Consider the following 17,337-nt stretch of genomic DNA (forward strand, 5'->3'; position numbering starts at 1 on the left):
GGTGGAGCACGAATGCCTTCACAACTGCAGTATCCACAAAGGGATTTTCAATTTCAACTATTGCCTTTAATATAAAGTATAATGTAAACTATTTAATTTAATTGTAAAAAAAAGTGTCTGAAAACATTACATTCAATTATTTTAAAGTGTAATAAGTGGTCTTATTAAAAGTTATGCAAAAATGCACATCTTTTTCACAAGGGGGCAGTACTACTATCTAGTTTTGTAAAGCACTTTTGCACCATTGGATACTTCCATTCATACACCCTCCATGTTTCTGTGTGAAGAACAATGAGGCATATTTCAAAATTATATATTCAAATGTAAAACAAATATGAACACCTCTGCACATTTTTTTCATCAACACCACTGAATTTGAAACTGTGGAAAGAATCAGAACAGTCTTTTTTTCTGTTTATTGTCCGTCACCTGTTTACACCCTTCAGAGGGCAGAGGGTGGTTTGTGGAAAGCTTTGAACAGTCACACAGCTCCACAAGGAGGTCACTAAATGGCATTGGGCCTGACCCCAAGACCTTATCATCCATCCACCAATGCCATGTGCTACAGGGGATTGCCTTTACACTGTATAAGTATCCAGTCGGCCAGAACAAGCAGCTTGTACTTATAATAAAGTGTTGAAATGAAGTGATGTCTTTTCATGGTCTCCTGGTGCTCAGCAGTGCAAGCATTTGAATTCTGCATTACAGTCTGACACAAAGGATACAAAAACAGTTGAAACAACAGGTGTTCAAGCCATTGCTGTAATATTGTTTCACAGTTAATATAATTTCACCAAATGTTGCAACATTGCATTAACTTGACCTTTTAAAACCTTATAAAACAGTACAATTAGAAAAACAGTAGCCTTTGTCAGTACAGTTCTAGTATTATTCTTATCCATGCAGGTTTTATGAGCTCACATAAATTGAGAGATATTTGTATGCTTAGACTTGCTATATTACAGAACTATAGATGTCAGCTTTAAAAAAGGCTACCAAGTAAATGCTTCTGTTGAGCTGTATCTTTTGTAAATAAAGACATTTGCAAACAAGATGTCGTGAACTAAACCAAACTTGACCAATGCAAGCATTTGAAGTTAAAAAGCATATAATTTATTTATCAGCCCTTATTGCATTGATTACATTGAAGCTGTCTAAATGTATGTTGGAGGACTGTCGAAAATAGTCCTTGGTGAGCATGTTTTCTTCCAAAACCATTCTTTTCGCCTGATCAAAGAAAGTCATGTACATCTTGGATGGCCTGGGTGTACTATTGCTTTTTAAGTCTTAAACATGGTCATCAGTTAAGTGTATTATTGTAAATGATGTCCAAAAGTAGAAGAATCCTATATGTGTTTTGACATGATCTTTAAATTTAACTTCTTGAAGAACGATTGTAATTTGCAGAGCCTACATTTCTTCCTTTTGCGATTCTTCCCTCTCTTGTAATAAATTCCATCCCAGTTTTCTTCCTCTTTGTCATCGCCCACCCAAGGTCTCCACGCACCTCCATTCAAACTGGGGTTAGCGCGGGCATCGTCTGGCGGGTAGCGAACCGGTATCGCCGTGCGATTGTATACCGCTAGCCGTGCTCCTCCACAACATCAGGCCTGTGCGCTGCAAGGTCATGCCGTTCACAAGGGTCATCTGTAACATTGAAGAGCCAAACTGATTTCCTTTTTTTCTCAATCTGTCGCTCCAGGTGCCACCAGCTGCTAGAAAAGTTTGTAAGCACCTGAGGCGGCACCCAATCACCGTGGCCAGGGTCACCCGTCAAGAGCTTCCAGTCACCCACTCTAATGGCCGCTTGCACGGTGGTGTCCCACAATCCATATCCGTCCTTCAATGAGCCCCGACTGTGCTGATGAAGAGGGTCGATGTTGTGAAAAATTTCCAGTCGTGGGGATTCCTTTCCTTCGCTGATGGTAGGCCAAACATCAAACCCGTCTAACCCCTGATGCTGTGACACGTTGCCCCCAGCAAGTCCAATTAGGGTTGGATACCAGTCAGTAATGTGTAAAGGGCTCTGCTGACTCTTCTTCGATGGCGTATTAAGGGACTGTGCACAAAACCCACTCCTCTAATGCCACCTTCCCAGTATGTTCCCTTGCATCCTCGTAGGGGCCAGTTACTGCCCCCTGTTAATGGCTGGGCTCCATTGTCAGTGGAGAAGATGACGACACTATTACAGTAGAAGCCATACTTGCACAGTGCGTAAGTTATGTTCTGGACCGCCTCGTCAACGATAGAAACCATGGCCGCGTATTTCCTGCGGCGGTACGGATAAATGTATGCTTTGGGCGGCTTTAGAGGTGTATGCACCGCCTGAAGGGAAAGGAAGATAAAAGAGGCTGACTGGTTGAGTCGTGCGCTGCTAAGATTCACTCTCTGGGTGTAGAGGTGAGTTGAGTACTTCCCCCCCTTTTCCCCATGCCACTGACTCACCTTCGTGGAGGTCAAAGCCACACAATGACTTGCCGTTGCATGAGCCGTACGTATAATAGTCCACGCTGCCGGTCAACGAACCGAAGTAGGTGTGAAAGCCACGACGTGTGGGCAAACAGTCTTTCCGATAGAAGCCCAAATGCCACTTCCCCACCATGTGAGTGGAGTATCCGGCTTCCTGTAAGCGTTGAGGGAGAGTGACCACATCCAGAGGGAGGCAGCTGGGTTGACGTGGTCTGATGATGGAGTGCTGGAGGCCAGTGTGAATTTGATATCTAAAGAAAACGTAAATAAATTCCCAATGCTTAGACACAGAGGAAAAAATATAAGAATTTAACAATAAGGTCTTGTTTATGGCTGTTATGAACTAAAAATTGACCCTGTTTACTTTCTGAATAAACATCCTAATCTAAGGGGCCGTTCACACAGAACGCGTATTTGCATCTAAAATGCGAGGTGCAGCGCTCAGAAATGGCTTTAAAAAAATCACAGCACAGAATGCTTTCTTTGACTTGTTGCTGTCAAATAAAATAATTGCCATGCCTACTTGCTACTGTAAACAAAAGCGTCTCAGGTTACGTATGTAACCATGGTTCCCTGAAGGGAACGAGACGCTGCGTCGAAAACGCATATGGGAACGCCTTCAGCGTGACCAGGCTCTGAATATGATGTGTAATCAGTCAAACAAGGGCGAGGCGTCACGGGCGGGGTGACGTCACGACCAGGAAGCATATAAGCACGTGCGGCGGAGCCGGCTTCAGCTTCAAGTCATGAAGCAAGCGCTGGCAGGGATGCCGGAAGTGTGGCAACGCGACGCAGCGTCTCGTTCCCTTCAGGGAACCATGGTTACATACGTAACCTGAGACGTTCCCTTCCAGGAACTTCGAGCTGCGTCAAAAACGCATATGGGAACGAGATACCAACGCCGCCAGACTGACAAGTCCCTGCCTGGTGTCAGGACGAAAGGACAGAGGAGCCGGGAGTGGCTCGGATGTCGAGGTCATAGAACCTAACGAAAGTCAGGGGCGTGGACCACCCAGCTGCGTTGCAGATGTCCTGCATGGAACACCTGCCCAGAAGGCCTTGGAGGCCGCCACACCTCGGGTTGAGTGCGCTCTGACTCCCACCGGCGGGGGGAGCTCAGAGGCCTCGTATGCCAAAGCCATGACACCCACAATCCACCTACTAAGCGGAGGGCTTCGTAGCAGGAAGACCCCTCCTAGGCGGACCATAGCACACAGGCAGCTGGTCCGACTTTCTCCACAGGGAGGACCTGTGGATGTATGCGTCTAGTGCTCGCACTGGACACATACGGTTGTGCTTCTCCTGGTCTGGCTCCCCGAAGGGAGGAGGACAGAAGGCCTGCAGTACGACCGGCTGTGGAACGACCGATGGGACCTTAGGAACATACCCCACGCGGGGGTAGAGGAATACTTTCGCCGAACCGGGCGCAAAGTGAATAGAGGCTGTAGTCAGGGCCTGAAGGTCACTCACCCTCCTCAGAGAGGTGATAGCCAATAAGAAAACGGTCTTGATAGTGAGGAGTCTCTCAGTTATCTCCTGAATGGGCTCGAAAGGTGCATTGCACAGAGCCTCCAGAACCACAGCCAGATCCCACGTAGGGACGAGATCGTACCGGAGGCCTCAGCCTCAGCGCACCGCGGAGGAAACGTGTAACCAGGGGGTGTCTACCCACTGACTGGCCACCGGTAAGGGCGTGGTATGACGAAATAGCTGCCACGTACACCTTAACAGTGTAATGGGTTACCCCTGCGGAGAAACGGGCCTGCAGGAACTCCAGTACTGCACCAACGGGGCAGTTGACTGGGTCGAGCTGGCGGTCCCCGCACCAAGAAGTGAAGAGCCTCCACTTCAAGGCGTACAGTTTCCTCGTAGAGGGAGCTCTGGATTGGAGGATGGTCTCGACAACCTCGGTTGACAGACCGGAAGCTATGAGCTGTGCCCCCTCAGGGCGTCACACCAACAGCTTCCATCACTCCGGCCTGTGAGAGGAGGTCCCTCCTGACGGGCACTTCCCACGGAGTGCCGTCGAGGAGAGATATCAGGTCCGAGAACCATACTCGGCCCGGCCAGAACGGTGCTACTAACAGTAGACTGACCTCGTCCCAGCGCACTCTCGCCAGAACTCCAGGGAGCAGAGCGATCGGGGGGAAGGCGTACAGACGGAGCCTCGGCCACGTCTGTACCATAGCGTCCAGTCCCGGAGGAGCTGGAGGAACCAGAGGGGACATTGCGCTGACTCTCGAGTGGCGAAGAGGTCCACCTGTGTCTGGCCAAAAACCTTCCACATCTGCTTCACCCCTCAGGGTGAAGGATCCATACCCCGGGCCTCGGCCCCTGTCTCGACAGGACGCCTGCTCCCACATAAAGATGCCCAGGAATGTGCACAGCTCTCAGTGATAGGAGCTTGCCCTGGGACCACACAAGGATCTGGTGTGCCAGCTTATACAAGGGGCGCGACCGCAGACCTCCTTGGTGGTTGATGTAAGAGACCACTGCCGTGCTGTCGGTGCGCACCAGCACGTGGTGATCTCTCAGGTCTGGGAGGAAGTGCTTGAGTGCACGGAACACCGCTAACATCTCTAGCCGATTGATATGCCACGTCAGGTGGCAACCTCTCCACAGACCGCGGGCAGGGTGGCCACTCATGACCGCACCCCAACCGGTGAGGGAAGCGTCCGTCGCTAGCGAGACGCGGCGACAAGGAGCTCCCAACACCGGGCCCTGGGACAAGAACCAAGGATTCCTCCACATGTCGAAGGCACGGACACAACGGCGTGACACTTTGACAGCGCGGAGTGAGTTTCCCCTCAGGGAGACCCCCTTGGTCTTGAGCCACCACTGTAGGGGTCTCATGTACAGCAGGCCAGAAGGTATCACGCTGGACGCAGCTGCCATGAGCCCCAGCAGTCTCTGAAACTGCTTGACAGTGAGTGACTGGCCTTCTCGCACTCTCCTGACTGTAGTAAGGATCGACTCGATCCGAGCAGGGGACAATCGTGCCTGCATCGTGGTCGAATCCCACACCAAGCCTAGATCAGTGATTCTCAGAACCGGAGAAAGCACACTTTTCTTGGCGTTCAGTCTCAACCCCAGTTCTTTCATGTGGGCGAGAACGACATCTCGATGCCGAACCGCCAACCGCTCTGATTGAGCGAGGATCAACCAATCGTCGATATAATTGAGTATGCGGATGCCCTGAAGCCGCAACGGGGCCAGTGCCGCATCCACACACTTGGTGAAAGTGCGGGGTGAAAGTGCTAGGCCGAAGGGAAGAACCCGATATTGGTACGCTTTCCCCCCAAAGGCGAACCTCAGGAACTTCCTGTGAGAAGGAAGGATGGAAACATGGAAATATGCGTCTTTGAGATCTATCATGACAAACCAGTCCTCGGACCTGATTTGAGTCACGACCTGCTTGATAGTAAGCATCCTGAACTTCAGCTTTCTGACTGAGCGGTTCAGTAGACGCAGATCCAGTATGGGCCTCAGCCCTCCATCCTTCTTCGGAACAATGAAGTACCGGCTGTAGAAACCGGACTGGGTCTCGTGAGGAGGAACCAACTCGATGGCTTCCTTCCTCAGCAGAGTACCAACTTCCTGTTCCAAAACCAGAGCCTGCCCGGGGCGGACCGCAGTCATAACAACCCCGCAGAACGGCGGGGGTGGCCCGCCGAACTGAATACGATAGCCTCTCGCTACGGTCTGCAGGACCCAAGGAGACACATTCGGCAGCCGCTGCCAGGCTGTCAAATGCTCTACTAAGGGAATCAGTCTCTCGAGACTGACCTCTGGTGCAGCCAGACTGCTGTCTCGAAGCGGCGCACCGGAAGGAGGCACGTGGCCTGGCTGCTGGGGCGAGTTTCTCGGCTCCGCGCTGCCGGGCGGACAAACCTGAGAAATATACTCGCTGGGACCGGCTGTGCCCTGGAACAGCGGCAGGGTCAGCAGACAAGTCCCTGGAGGGCACCGAGGGGAGACGGTCACCATGTGCCGCGGTGTAAGCCGCTCCACCCCAGTAGGGGTCGTCCTCCGTAGTCCTGGGGCTCACCCGTCAGGACCTCTGAACGAACCAGACCCTGCAAGGCAGGACCCAAAGAGACACATTCGGCAGCTCGCTGCCCAATGATCTTAAGGGAATCAGTCTTTCGAGACTGACCTCTGGGTTCAGAGAAGCGGCCAGACCGCTGTCTCGATGCGGCGCACCGGGATGAGACGCGTAATCTGGCGGCTGAGGCGAGTTTCTCGGCTCCGCGCTGCCGGGCGGACAAACCTGAGAAATATACTCGCTGGGACCGGCTGTGCCCTGGAACAGCGGCAGGGTCAGCAGACAAGTCCCTGGAGGGCACCGAGGTGAAGTGGTCACCGAGTGCCGCGATGCAAGCCACTCCACCCCAGTAGGGGTCGCCCTCCACGGTCCTGGGGCTCGCCCGTCAGGACCTTTTGCGCGAGGAGCTGGTATGCAGAGGAGGCTGCGCCCGCCCAGCAGCCACCTGAGTTTATAGAGAGCGCATACCCTCTGCCCACCAAAGATGTTGTAAGCAGAGCAGGAGCCTTCAAAGGCGATGCCGTAGAGGGAGACAGATAGCTCGCAAGCGTCTGTTCAACCCGCGGCATCGCCGCATACCCGCGCTCTTTCAGTTCCCGCGGGAACGAATGGCCGGGACGAAAAGATTTCACCCGCGATCTCGACACCTCGGTGAGGAGATCGGGGAAAACGGAAGGCTCCTGTGTAGAAGTAGCTCTCTGGGGCGAGAGAGGCGGCGAAACCTCGTCAACGCTCGTCACATCAACCTCCTCGGAGGACGCAGCGTCAAGCCCTCGTCTCGGGGGAAGAGAAGAGACCGCTTCCGAACCGAGAGACGGGGCGCCAGATCAGGCGCGGGAGGATATAGGGACATGCCCGTCTGACTCTCGCCAGCCAGATCAGCCTTTTTCTCTCTTTTTTTTCTCTGCAAGCCCCGCGAGCGCAGCCGCCGCTCTGCCTTTTTTTTCTCTCTGATTTAAAGGCAAGCGGGACCGGCTTTATTCATTTTATGCTTGTGCACGCGAGCGCAGCCGCCGCTCTGCCTTTTTTTCTCTCTGATTTAAAGGCAAGCGGGACCGGCTTTATTCATTTTATGCTTGTGCAAACACTGCAGCTTACAAAGCTCATAGTTATATCATATTGGGGTGACAGAGGCGGCGAAACCTCGTGAACGCTCGTCACATCAACCTCCTCAGAGGAAGAGAGACGAAGCATTGAGCCCTCGTCTCGGGGGAAGAGACAGCTTCCACACCGAGAGACGGGGCGCCAGATCTGGCTGATACGGGAGGAGATAGGGACATGCCCGTCTCACACTCGCCAGCCAGATCAGCCTGCGAGCCCCACGAGTGCAGCCGCCGCTCTGCCTCGGCAGCAGCGGGACCGGCACCGCGTGGGGAGCTCGCAAAGGCTCCCTTCTCGAAGAGAGCCCTCCGGGTGCGGAGACCGATTTTGCGTGCTCCGCACCCAGGCAGACCACGCGCAAATCGTGTGTGTCCTCGCTCGTGATATAGCGAGGGCAAGGATGCACACACAACTCAAAACGTGGTCTGAAAGCTTCACCCCTGAGCTTGCCCTTGGCTTTGGCATGATACTGAATGCTTTCCACTTAAAACTAGGACAAACAACAGTAAATAAGACTGACACACACAGAGCGCTTCGCTGAATGACAAACAGCTGAAGCCGGCTCCGCCGCACGTGCTTATATGCTTCCTGGTCGTGACGTCACCCCGCCCGTGACGCCTCGCCCTTGTTTGACTGATTACACATCATATTCAGAGCCTGGTCACGCTGAAGGCGTTCCCATATGCGTTTTCGACGCAGCTCGAAGTTCCTGGAAGGGAACTTGCAATGCTTGCCCCGCCTTCACGGTCTTCTGATTGGTCTATTGTTTTGGAACTGACATTGATGAGCGGTGGATAATGTAAAAGTTGAAATGCTTTTAACTTGACACGGTGTCTTAAAAATGTGGTGGTTATGTGCGAGATGAGAGTGCCATAGTCATACAAGTCCATCTAGAGCGTGTTTAGAAAAACAGAATGGAATGGAAAAATGCATTCTGTGTGAACAGCCCCTTATGGTGCACAATTGATCAGTGAACATCACTGTGTGTCTACATACTCGTTATCAAATGCAATAAATGTTACATGCACATCCCTCCTTTTTGACTAATCTCCCTTTATTTTTCACAATCTGGATGGATAAAATCAATGCCCGCTATCTTGGAAAAAAGCAAAGGACTAAAGTTTTTCCAGGAACATATAGCTTTAAAAAAAACATATATATGCACACGACTTCACGGACCATTGGACATGTGACACAAATCAAGTTGCAAATCTGAAGTTCAGTTAATAAAGGTGCTTGACTAAAGTAATAAACACTTGAAATGTAATGCTTTACGCTGAGATTAAAATTTGGGTGCAACAGTGTGTAAAGAGTACCGGAAAACCATACTTGAGTAAAAGTACAGATCCCTTACAGTGAAATTACTCCACTACAAGTTTCAAGTCACCAGTTCCAAAACAACTTGAGTAAAGTCTTAGAGTATCTGACTTCAACAGTACTTAAGTATTTTACTTATACTAAATATAGGCTCAAACATGCACGTCAAAGAGACATGCCAGTCAAAAACTGTAACGTTGTGGAAAAGCTGGGGAAACAGGCAGAGGCAAGGACCTATGTGGAGGTATTTCATGGAAAAACTAGAACAAACAATAAGCCAAAAACCAAAGGGAACAAAGAACAGAATGCCAGGCAAACAGACAGCCATTACATTCAACAACTCACAAAGAACTACAGAAACACTAGGGCTATATATATATATACACACACAGGAGGCTAACATGCTGAACAAGATAAGATACAAACTGACTACAAACACCACGGGAGACAGGAAGTGACATAAAAGTCCAAGACAAGGCATAGAGAACATGTCACAAAAACAAGAAAGAGTTGATGTGTGAGGAGACATGATTTGAGATTCATGTCATCTCAAGGGGTGATATAATTTCAGAAAAATTCTGGAAATATTTATAGTTGTATAATGTCCAATCTTTAAATTTTCAGAAACCTTCTGTTCACACCAAAGGACAGTCACTGTAATGTTACGTTCCCCTCTAAAGTCTAGGGCTTTCAGAGCGGAAGTAACAAAGTCAAAAGATGTGATTAAATAAATAAGTGAATTTCAGTCGTTCAAATAGCTCACTCATGACAGGTATTGATTAAGCGGAGCAACAGGAACTCTTTGGTTCGACTTTCCTGCGAGTTGACAAACTTTACAAGCTTTACAAAAAGCAGACACAGCTGATTTTATACCAGGCCAGCAGAAGTATTTGGAAATTCGATAGAATGTCTTTGTCACGCCCAGATGACCAGACATTACATATTCATGAGCCAGTTTTAACACATGCGTGCGATAGCCAACAGGCAAACTACCTCCTGACAATTCTCATCGTTAATGTCTGGTTTCCATCTGTGCATCAGCAGTCCATCATCCCAGAAATACATCAGCCCTGATTTAGGTGCTTGCCCAAGATCTGCATTTTCTAACACACTTCACTTCTTTTTGCCGTTGCTAAGTGTTCTCTGCTCACTTTTAAGGGTTTTTTTGACTCTGAACTGAAATCAGTGTATTTATCAGTAAAGATAAATATTACAATATTAGCGTCCATGTCAATGCATGCTAATATTCTATTTTGTTGTCTGCCACTTGCTTCAGCTCTTCAAATCAGGCTGGGTTCTGATTGGCTGTCAATGTTTTTATCATTCATCTTTGCTCTGAAAGTGATTCCAATTTAAAACTATATCTTTATTGCTACAGTTATCGTCCTTGTGTGAACGGAATTAACACTTTTGGAAGCAGTTATTTTGAAAATGTTAAAAAAAAATTACAAATAAGGTAACTTAGTGAAAAATAAAATTGATTCTGAAAAAACGAAATATGGGTGCAATAAATATTTAAATGAAACAAAAATATACCACACTACATTAAGACTGCTTCAAAATGAAACATATTAATGATAATTTCTTCTTCTAAATAGGTGCATCTCCGCCACCTTCCTGCTCCGGAGTGTGGAACAGAGTTTTATATTCTACTTATCAATCCCTTCTCTCTAATAAAATCATAGAAGACTTTACCATTTACTTAAAATTTAGATTCTGAATTCCATTTTTTCTTAATTCTATAATTTTTCCTCTTTCTTGTTCATACTTCCTACATTCAATAAACACACAAGGTATTGTTTCTTCAACATTACAGTATTCCCATAACCCATTTGGATTTGGACGTGCCCTAATAATATTCTGTTAAAGATGACCTCCTCTTTCCTTGACTTACCTATACACTTTATATTTTGATTTACTTTTTTATTAAACTATAAAGGTTCTGTTGTTGTTTACGGACGGTATAAGTTCCTGTATTTCAGAAAATGCATCAGCAGCGCACACTTATGATTTTTTTCTTCCTTTAAATCTTTAATTTGTCTTGAAAAAGACAGTTACTTACTAAGTGGCTAAGTGGGATTTGGGTTGTCAAGGACCTTAAACACGACATTAAACAAGCTCATCTAATCACTTATCGCCAGTGTTGAGGAAAGTTACTTTTAAAAGTAATGCATTACAGTATTGTGTTACCCCTAAAAAAGTAACTAATTGTGTTATTTGAAAAAAATAACTCAGATATTTCCTTCTAAATTAAAAAGTAATGTGTTACTTTACTAGTTACTTAAAAAAAGTAGGCCTAATCTGATTATACAGCCTCGTTGTGTTTAATCACGCTCTTGCAAACTATTCTAACTCAAACTTTCAGGGATAGTGTTCTTTTAATAGAGAGACTGAAAAAGTTTCAGACGCTTACTGATGGTGAGGTCATGTGACCGGGGTCTAGTATTCAAAGGTTTCTGGGTCACAGCAGCTGTTTGTTTACATTTAGTCTTAATTCAGACTGTGGGACTTCATCTGATGGTATGCACAGAAGGGATTATTATTAGTTTTTTTTTGCAAAAACAACACAAAAAATAATAACAAAAAACATACATGCTCATGTTAAAAATGCATAAGTTTGACATTTCTTGATTATCTCTTGCATTCTTGTAGCTATTGCACACTTGAGACACTTCAGACTAAACAGTCAAGCAAAAGCAACTGTACACCTGAAAAGAACAAAGATGTCTTGCATTTTAAACCCAAACCAGAAAAAATCATCGAAATGGTCAAATATATCTAGTACATGCGCACAAATAGGAAAACAACTGCTTTTGTAAAAATGCCAAAAGTATCACCATCTTTATGTTCACTTACAGTAGATGGTGTTTTGGCTTGCACGGGAATTTTAGTACTCATCATAATGTTGTCTATCAGTGTTCTCTGTTTTCATTGTTGCATTAATTGGAATTGCTTCTCCAAGGCAATGAATCTGCAAACTCCTTTGCCTGAAATATTGTGAAGTAAGAGACCCTGGCCGTGGAACAATTCAGACAACAGATTTATCAACATGTTTGTGGGTTCATTAGACATTGGAAGTGTTATGCACAAAACATCTGATATGAAATGCAGAATTTCCAGATGTTTATTGCACAATGAAATGGACAAAAGAACATCTTCATTTGGGTGAACGGTCTGAAAAAGTTGATTGTGCATTAAAAAAAGCAGAAAATATAGATGTCTGTGCAATTAATTTTACTCATCAAGACAGCAGAGAATCATTTTTAAATAGAAGCATTCTATGGATTTTCCATGACGAGCAACTCAGAGTGCCGGTTGGGGTAGTTTTTCTCATCACCAGCACTTACTAAGAAGCAGATGGTGTTTGTGGTTACACTGCTGTGTTTTTTTCACTTCCCGAGAACACATGCAACCTCAGTGGCACCTTTCTATAAGAGAGGTCCACAAACTGAAATAACTAGTGATAATGTGTCATTTGTCACTTTCAAATTTAAGGAGTTTACTAAAATAGTTTCCTTTTTTTTATATTAAAGATGCAATATTAAACACAGTTTTTGGCACAGTAACAGCCTTTATTGGAGGACTATTTGGCAAGAAGTCTGTAGATATTTGTCTTCCTTTGATCTTTTTTCTGAAGTATACGCCTACAGTATCCATAACGGAAAATGATGTGTTACCTGCACACAAAGACAAAAATTGACACCTTGGTAAATTTTCACACAATTTTAAAGGCCTTAAATACACATATATCCATTTTGTGCAAATAAAAATACCAGAAACATTCTTGGTTTCTAAGAAGTGTCACCCGTGTTTCATTTAGTTGCCTGTGTTTGCCCCTTGTACTGTATGTATCCACCTTTTTTCATATGCCCCGTGATGCTTTTCATAATTTATGGGAGTAACATCCATTGAACTGTAAACAATGAGCCAGATTTTCTCTATAGGAACTGAATAATAAGCACTATTATTTAACCTTGTTTTTATGAATGATGTTAACAAGCTAAGTATGCCCACAGTGATTGGCTGTGTATGGGTCTCCAGGCAGCAAAACACAAATTTGAAGTTATCATGTTATGTTAATATTTTGATTTTGCGATAAATCATACTCTATATATTGTTTTGTTATTACCCTAACCGTGATCGTTCAGTACGAATAGATGTATCGTTACACCCCTAATTGTTATATATTGTATTGACAACGCAATTAAATATTTACCATCTTATATTCTGCATAACTGGATATTTATAATAAAAAAAAACGCTGCCATCATCGAAGGATACTACAACTTGTTCACTGAATCAGATTGCCGCCTTTTGTCGACTTTGCGAGTGCCAATCGACCTGCCGGTCGCCCCTTCCCAAAACGTGTCCTTGTGGTGCAGCTGACGTAGAACAGCGTACACTATTTGCATGCAGCGGATACTCTTCAAAATGACGCTACGGAGACGCGGAGGAGATTAATTGTTGAATAAAGTCTTTATTTTTGTTTGTTTTTTGTGCAGAAAAAATGTTCTCGTTGCATCATTACATTTGGATTGAGCCACTGATGGTACATGGACTATTTTGACGATGTCTTTCATACTTTTCTGGGCCTTGACAGAGTTATTTACTTGGCAGTCAATGGGACAGTCACAAGCCTCCCGGTTTTCATCCAAAATATCGAACTAAGCTTTTACGGGTCTGGAACGACATGGGGGTAAGTGATTAATGACAAAATTTTCATTTTGGGGTGGAGTAACCCTTTAAATACGGGCATCTATATTTCAACCCCATAGCAGTGGCATGACAGTATCGGATCTTGCGGGCAAAAAACAGACCAGCCCACCGGGAATTCTCCCGGTGCTCCCGATTAACCAATCCAGGCCTGAATCTGAAAGACGCATACTTTCAAATTCGGATCATGCAACGGTCGCTCTAGCAGGGTTGCTTCTGAGGACACAGCATGCTAGAACTCAGTGCTCCCATTTGGGCTTGCCTTTGAGCCCCTTTTCAAGCAGGCTGCGAGTCTTCTTTTATGGACAGATCATCACCTAGTCTCCATCAGAGCACAGATCCCTGGTCTCCTAAACCATGGAGCAGACATTCTTTTGAGGAATGGTGTACCTCACGGTGAGTGCATCCTAGTTCGGTTTGGATGACTTGGGGCCACTTCTGGAAGCCGGAGGTGGATCTGTTCGTGACGAGCTAGAACACACACTGTTCTTTTCACTATCTGACTCCCCACTGATGGGAAACACTCTAGACGTCATGCTGGCCGAGAGCCAAACTTTCTGCATTCCCACCAGTGAAGATTTTGCCTCTGATATTATGCAAAATCAGGGGAGAGAGAGAGCATCAGTGATCCTCATTACCCCGAACCGAATCACCCTTGGTTCCAGGCCTAAGAGAGAGGCTGGTGTTTCCGCCCTTAGCGAATCCCCCTCATGAGGTACCTGCTGTCTCAAGCGAATATGGCACCCCAGCCCAGCGTTGTGGAGCCTTTATGTGTGGATTGTATGCTCTTAAATGGGGAGTGTTTGTGAAATTAGTGATGCGATAGAGATATCGACCCTGCGATCTGTCCTGTGTCTGATGCACGTTTTCTGCAGCACAGTCTAGATAACGGGAGTCTACCATCAACTCTAAAGGTTTATGTGGCCACTTTTGCTATTTGTTACTTTTCCATTGTTTTTCTATGTAAACACGTGCTAGACGGACCATTGCGCTCGTGTCTTGCATCTTTTGTAGCGTATTGCACAGGAGCGCCATGTTTTTAAGATGCCAATCAGAAATCCCCGGGGGCGGGGCAAGCGTTGTTTACAGAAGAAAGTTGGCATGGAAACTGTTTACTTGATGCAACATGGTGGAGGAGGCATTCTGTGCTGTGCTTTAAAAGAAAAACATTCCTGAACGCTGTGTCTGGCGTTTTTAGAGGCAAAGACGCATTCTGTGTGAATGGTGCCTTAGTGTTTCTATTGTATTTCTCCTGTTATCTCCTATGTTTTTAGTTTCTTAATAAAAAATATGATTATTATGAATTTTACCTTGTTATCTTCTTCTGTCATCTTGACTAAATGATTGCAGATAGAGGATCGGTAAAACAGCTTATTATCTGTAGTACCGGTTGTTTTGGTTTATCATAATACACAAAGTCCTGAAAATGGATTGAGTTATAATTAATAACTATACTTTAATAATAAACTTTAATAAAAAAAGTCTTAAATTACAAAACTAAAAAATAAGTTTAAAAAAAAGCATTTTTAACAATATTTACAATAAGTATGCAGGCCCCCAATAGTGTAGCTTTCAATTTGACATCCAGGTTGCTTGGAAACCTCAGCACAAAATCTGCACCTGTATTTAGTACACTGCATGAGAAAGGTTTGACGATCGTGCCAAATGGTCCATCTGTCACTTCTCCATTCAAACACACCAGCTGTGGTCACAGTATAAGAAGGCAATTACAAAACACATCAACACATAAAGTATTCACACAGGTTACTAGCTGCGTTTCACAATACACAATAAAATCTGATGATGTTGTCAGCGCCAATAGCCTCGTGGTTAGTGTGTCAACATACAGCGCAAATTGCGCTCATGGTGACCCGAGTTCGAATCCCATTTTGAGGTCCTTTACCGATCCCGGCCCCTCTCGCCTCCCAGTACTTTCCTGTTGTCTCTCCCAGTACTGCCCTGTCTATAAAAGATGCATTATAAAAATATGATGATGTTTTGGGTCATATATCTGCAGAAATATGAACCAAAATATCATCAGAGTTTTACGTAACTTTCAGTATATGGTGTAACTCTCTTTTTCAACAATAACAGCAGGTAAATGTTCCTTGTAACTGCTGATCAGTCCTAAACAATGACTTATTTAGCTCATTCTTCAGTACAGAACCACTTAAACTCTGGGATGTTGGTGGCTTTCCTTCAATGCACTGCTTACTTCAGGTCCTTCCAAAACATTTCAATTGGATTGAGGTCTGGACTTTGACTTGACCATTCCAAAACATTAAATTTGTTCTTCTTTAACCATTCTTTAGTAAAACGACTTGAAAGCTTGTCCTGACATTTTCCTTTACAATTTGCTGTTATAATTCAGTTAACTGCTAATTCTCTAGATTCACATACTTTTGAAATGCACAGATATGTAACACTGAATAATTTTTCTCAATAAATAAATGACAAAGAATCCACGTTTGTGTGTGTTTTCCTTTACTGTAGGCATCAAATTTCCCCAGAAATGTCATCTGAAATCAGCTACAACCAATGTGGGTCAGGAAACAAGGAAAATGGCTTGATAAGCAGACTACCAGAGTTAAAATCATAATCTAAAAATGCTAAAAGGTTTACGTGAAGGTTATGCTATAATAGAACTTTAAAAATAATACAAATCAAATGGAAAATTGTAACTTGTATCTGAGTGCATGTGCATCACCTCAAAGTTCTGATCCATGCAGCAGGTAAGAGGTACAAACGGTCCCACAATCTTAACTTCCGGTTCACCTTGTTTATTCTCAGCTGTGAACTTGGGCAGGCAAACAGACCAGTTTTGTCGAACATGTCCGATGACAAAGCCTGGTGGTGACTGAACCTCCAGCTAAAATATACATAGAACATATAATATACAGTACAATACACTCAAGATCTAAACAAGAGAAGGATAATATTCATACCTCATGTCTTCTGCAGCTGCTGCTGCAAACAAACGGGTGCACCAGTCTGATGACCTCTTTATTATATTCATTAATAACATTCATTATGAAGGAGCGACCTGGATAGATATGCCTGCTACAATAATCATTGTCCTCAAGAATACTAAAAAGAACATTCCCGACGTCATCCTTCACTTTATATCTGCAGTCAGCCTTTATTTCACAGCAAACTAAGAATTTAAAAGGAAGACAATTAGAGTTTTGCTTTTTTGATTTCACCGTATTTCATTCATGAAATGCTGATGAACGAACCTTCGTTAAAACATTCGTCCGGGTGAGGTTCTTTGTAGACAAACAATTGATCAATCTAAAAATATAGCATAAAAATAACAGGAAATAACTGCATTTGTCAGAGTAACATACATATGACAAGGCTTGATGCTTGCTTTTTTTCCCCAAGGAGCACATGTGTTCATAATTAGAAAAAGCACATTAAAAAACTTTAGGGGCGCAGTGCACGTGATGTCCTGTTGTTTGCGAACAGGACATCACTCTGGACCATTTGCCTGAGGATCTGGATTGAGGCTCTAATGTTGTAAATAACGTTCAGTTTCTTTCACTATCCCTTTAACTGGTACATAAATGATGCACAGATCAGCAGATCCTGGTACTGTATCTGTTGAAAGATACCAAGTTTATCACTAAACAGTGTTTTCGCTGAAGTAGTGAAAAATCAAAACATCCCAGCACCCTTCATATAAAGAGGAG

At 44.9% G+C, this 17,337-nt stretch overlaps 1 pseudogene across 1 annotated transcript; it reads right to left on the minus strand.

The window, feature by feature from the left end:
- Positions 1-1,346: 1,346 nt before the first annotated feature.
- LOC306855530 (arylsulfatase I-like) lies at positions 1,347-16,674 on the minus strand (annotated as a pseudogene). The gene is made up of 3 exons: positions 16,591-16,674; positions 16,393-16,514; positions 1,347-2,720 (listed from the first exon to the last, which is right to left on the minus strand). The product of its transcript is annotated as an arylsulfatase I-like (transcript).
- Positions 16,675-17,337: the final 663 nt, after the last annotated feature.

Source organism: Barbus barbus, assembly GCF_936440315.1.
Source record: "Barbus barbus genome assembly, chromosome: 36".
Lineage (NCBI taxonomy): Eukaryota > Metazoa > Chordata > Actinopteri > Cypriniformes > Cyprinidae > Barbus > Barbus barbus.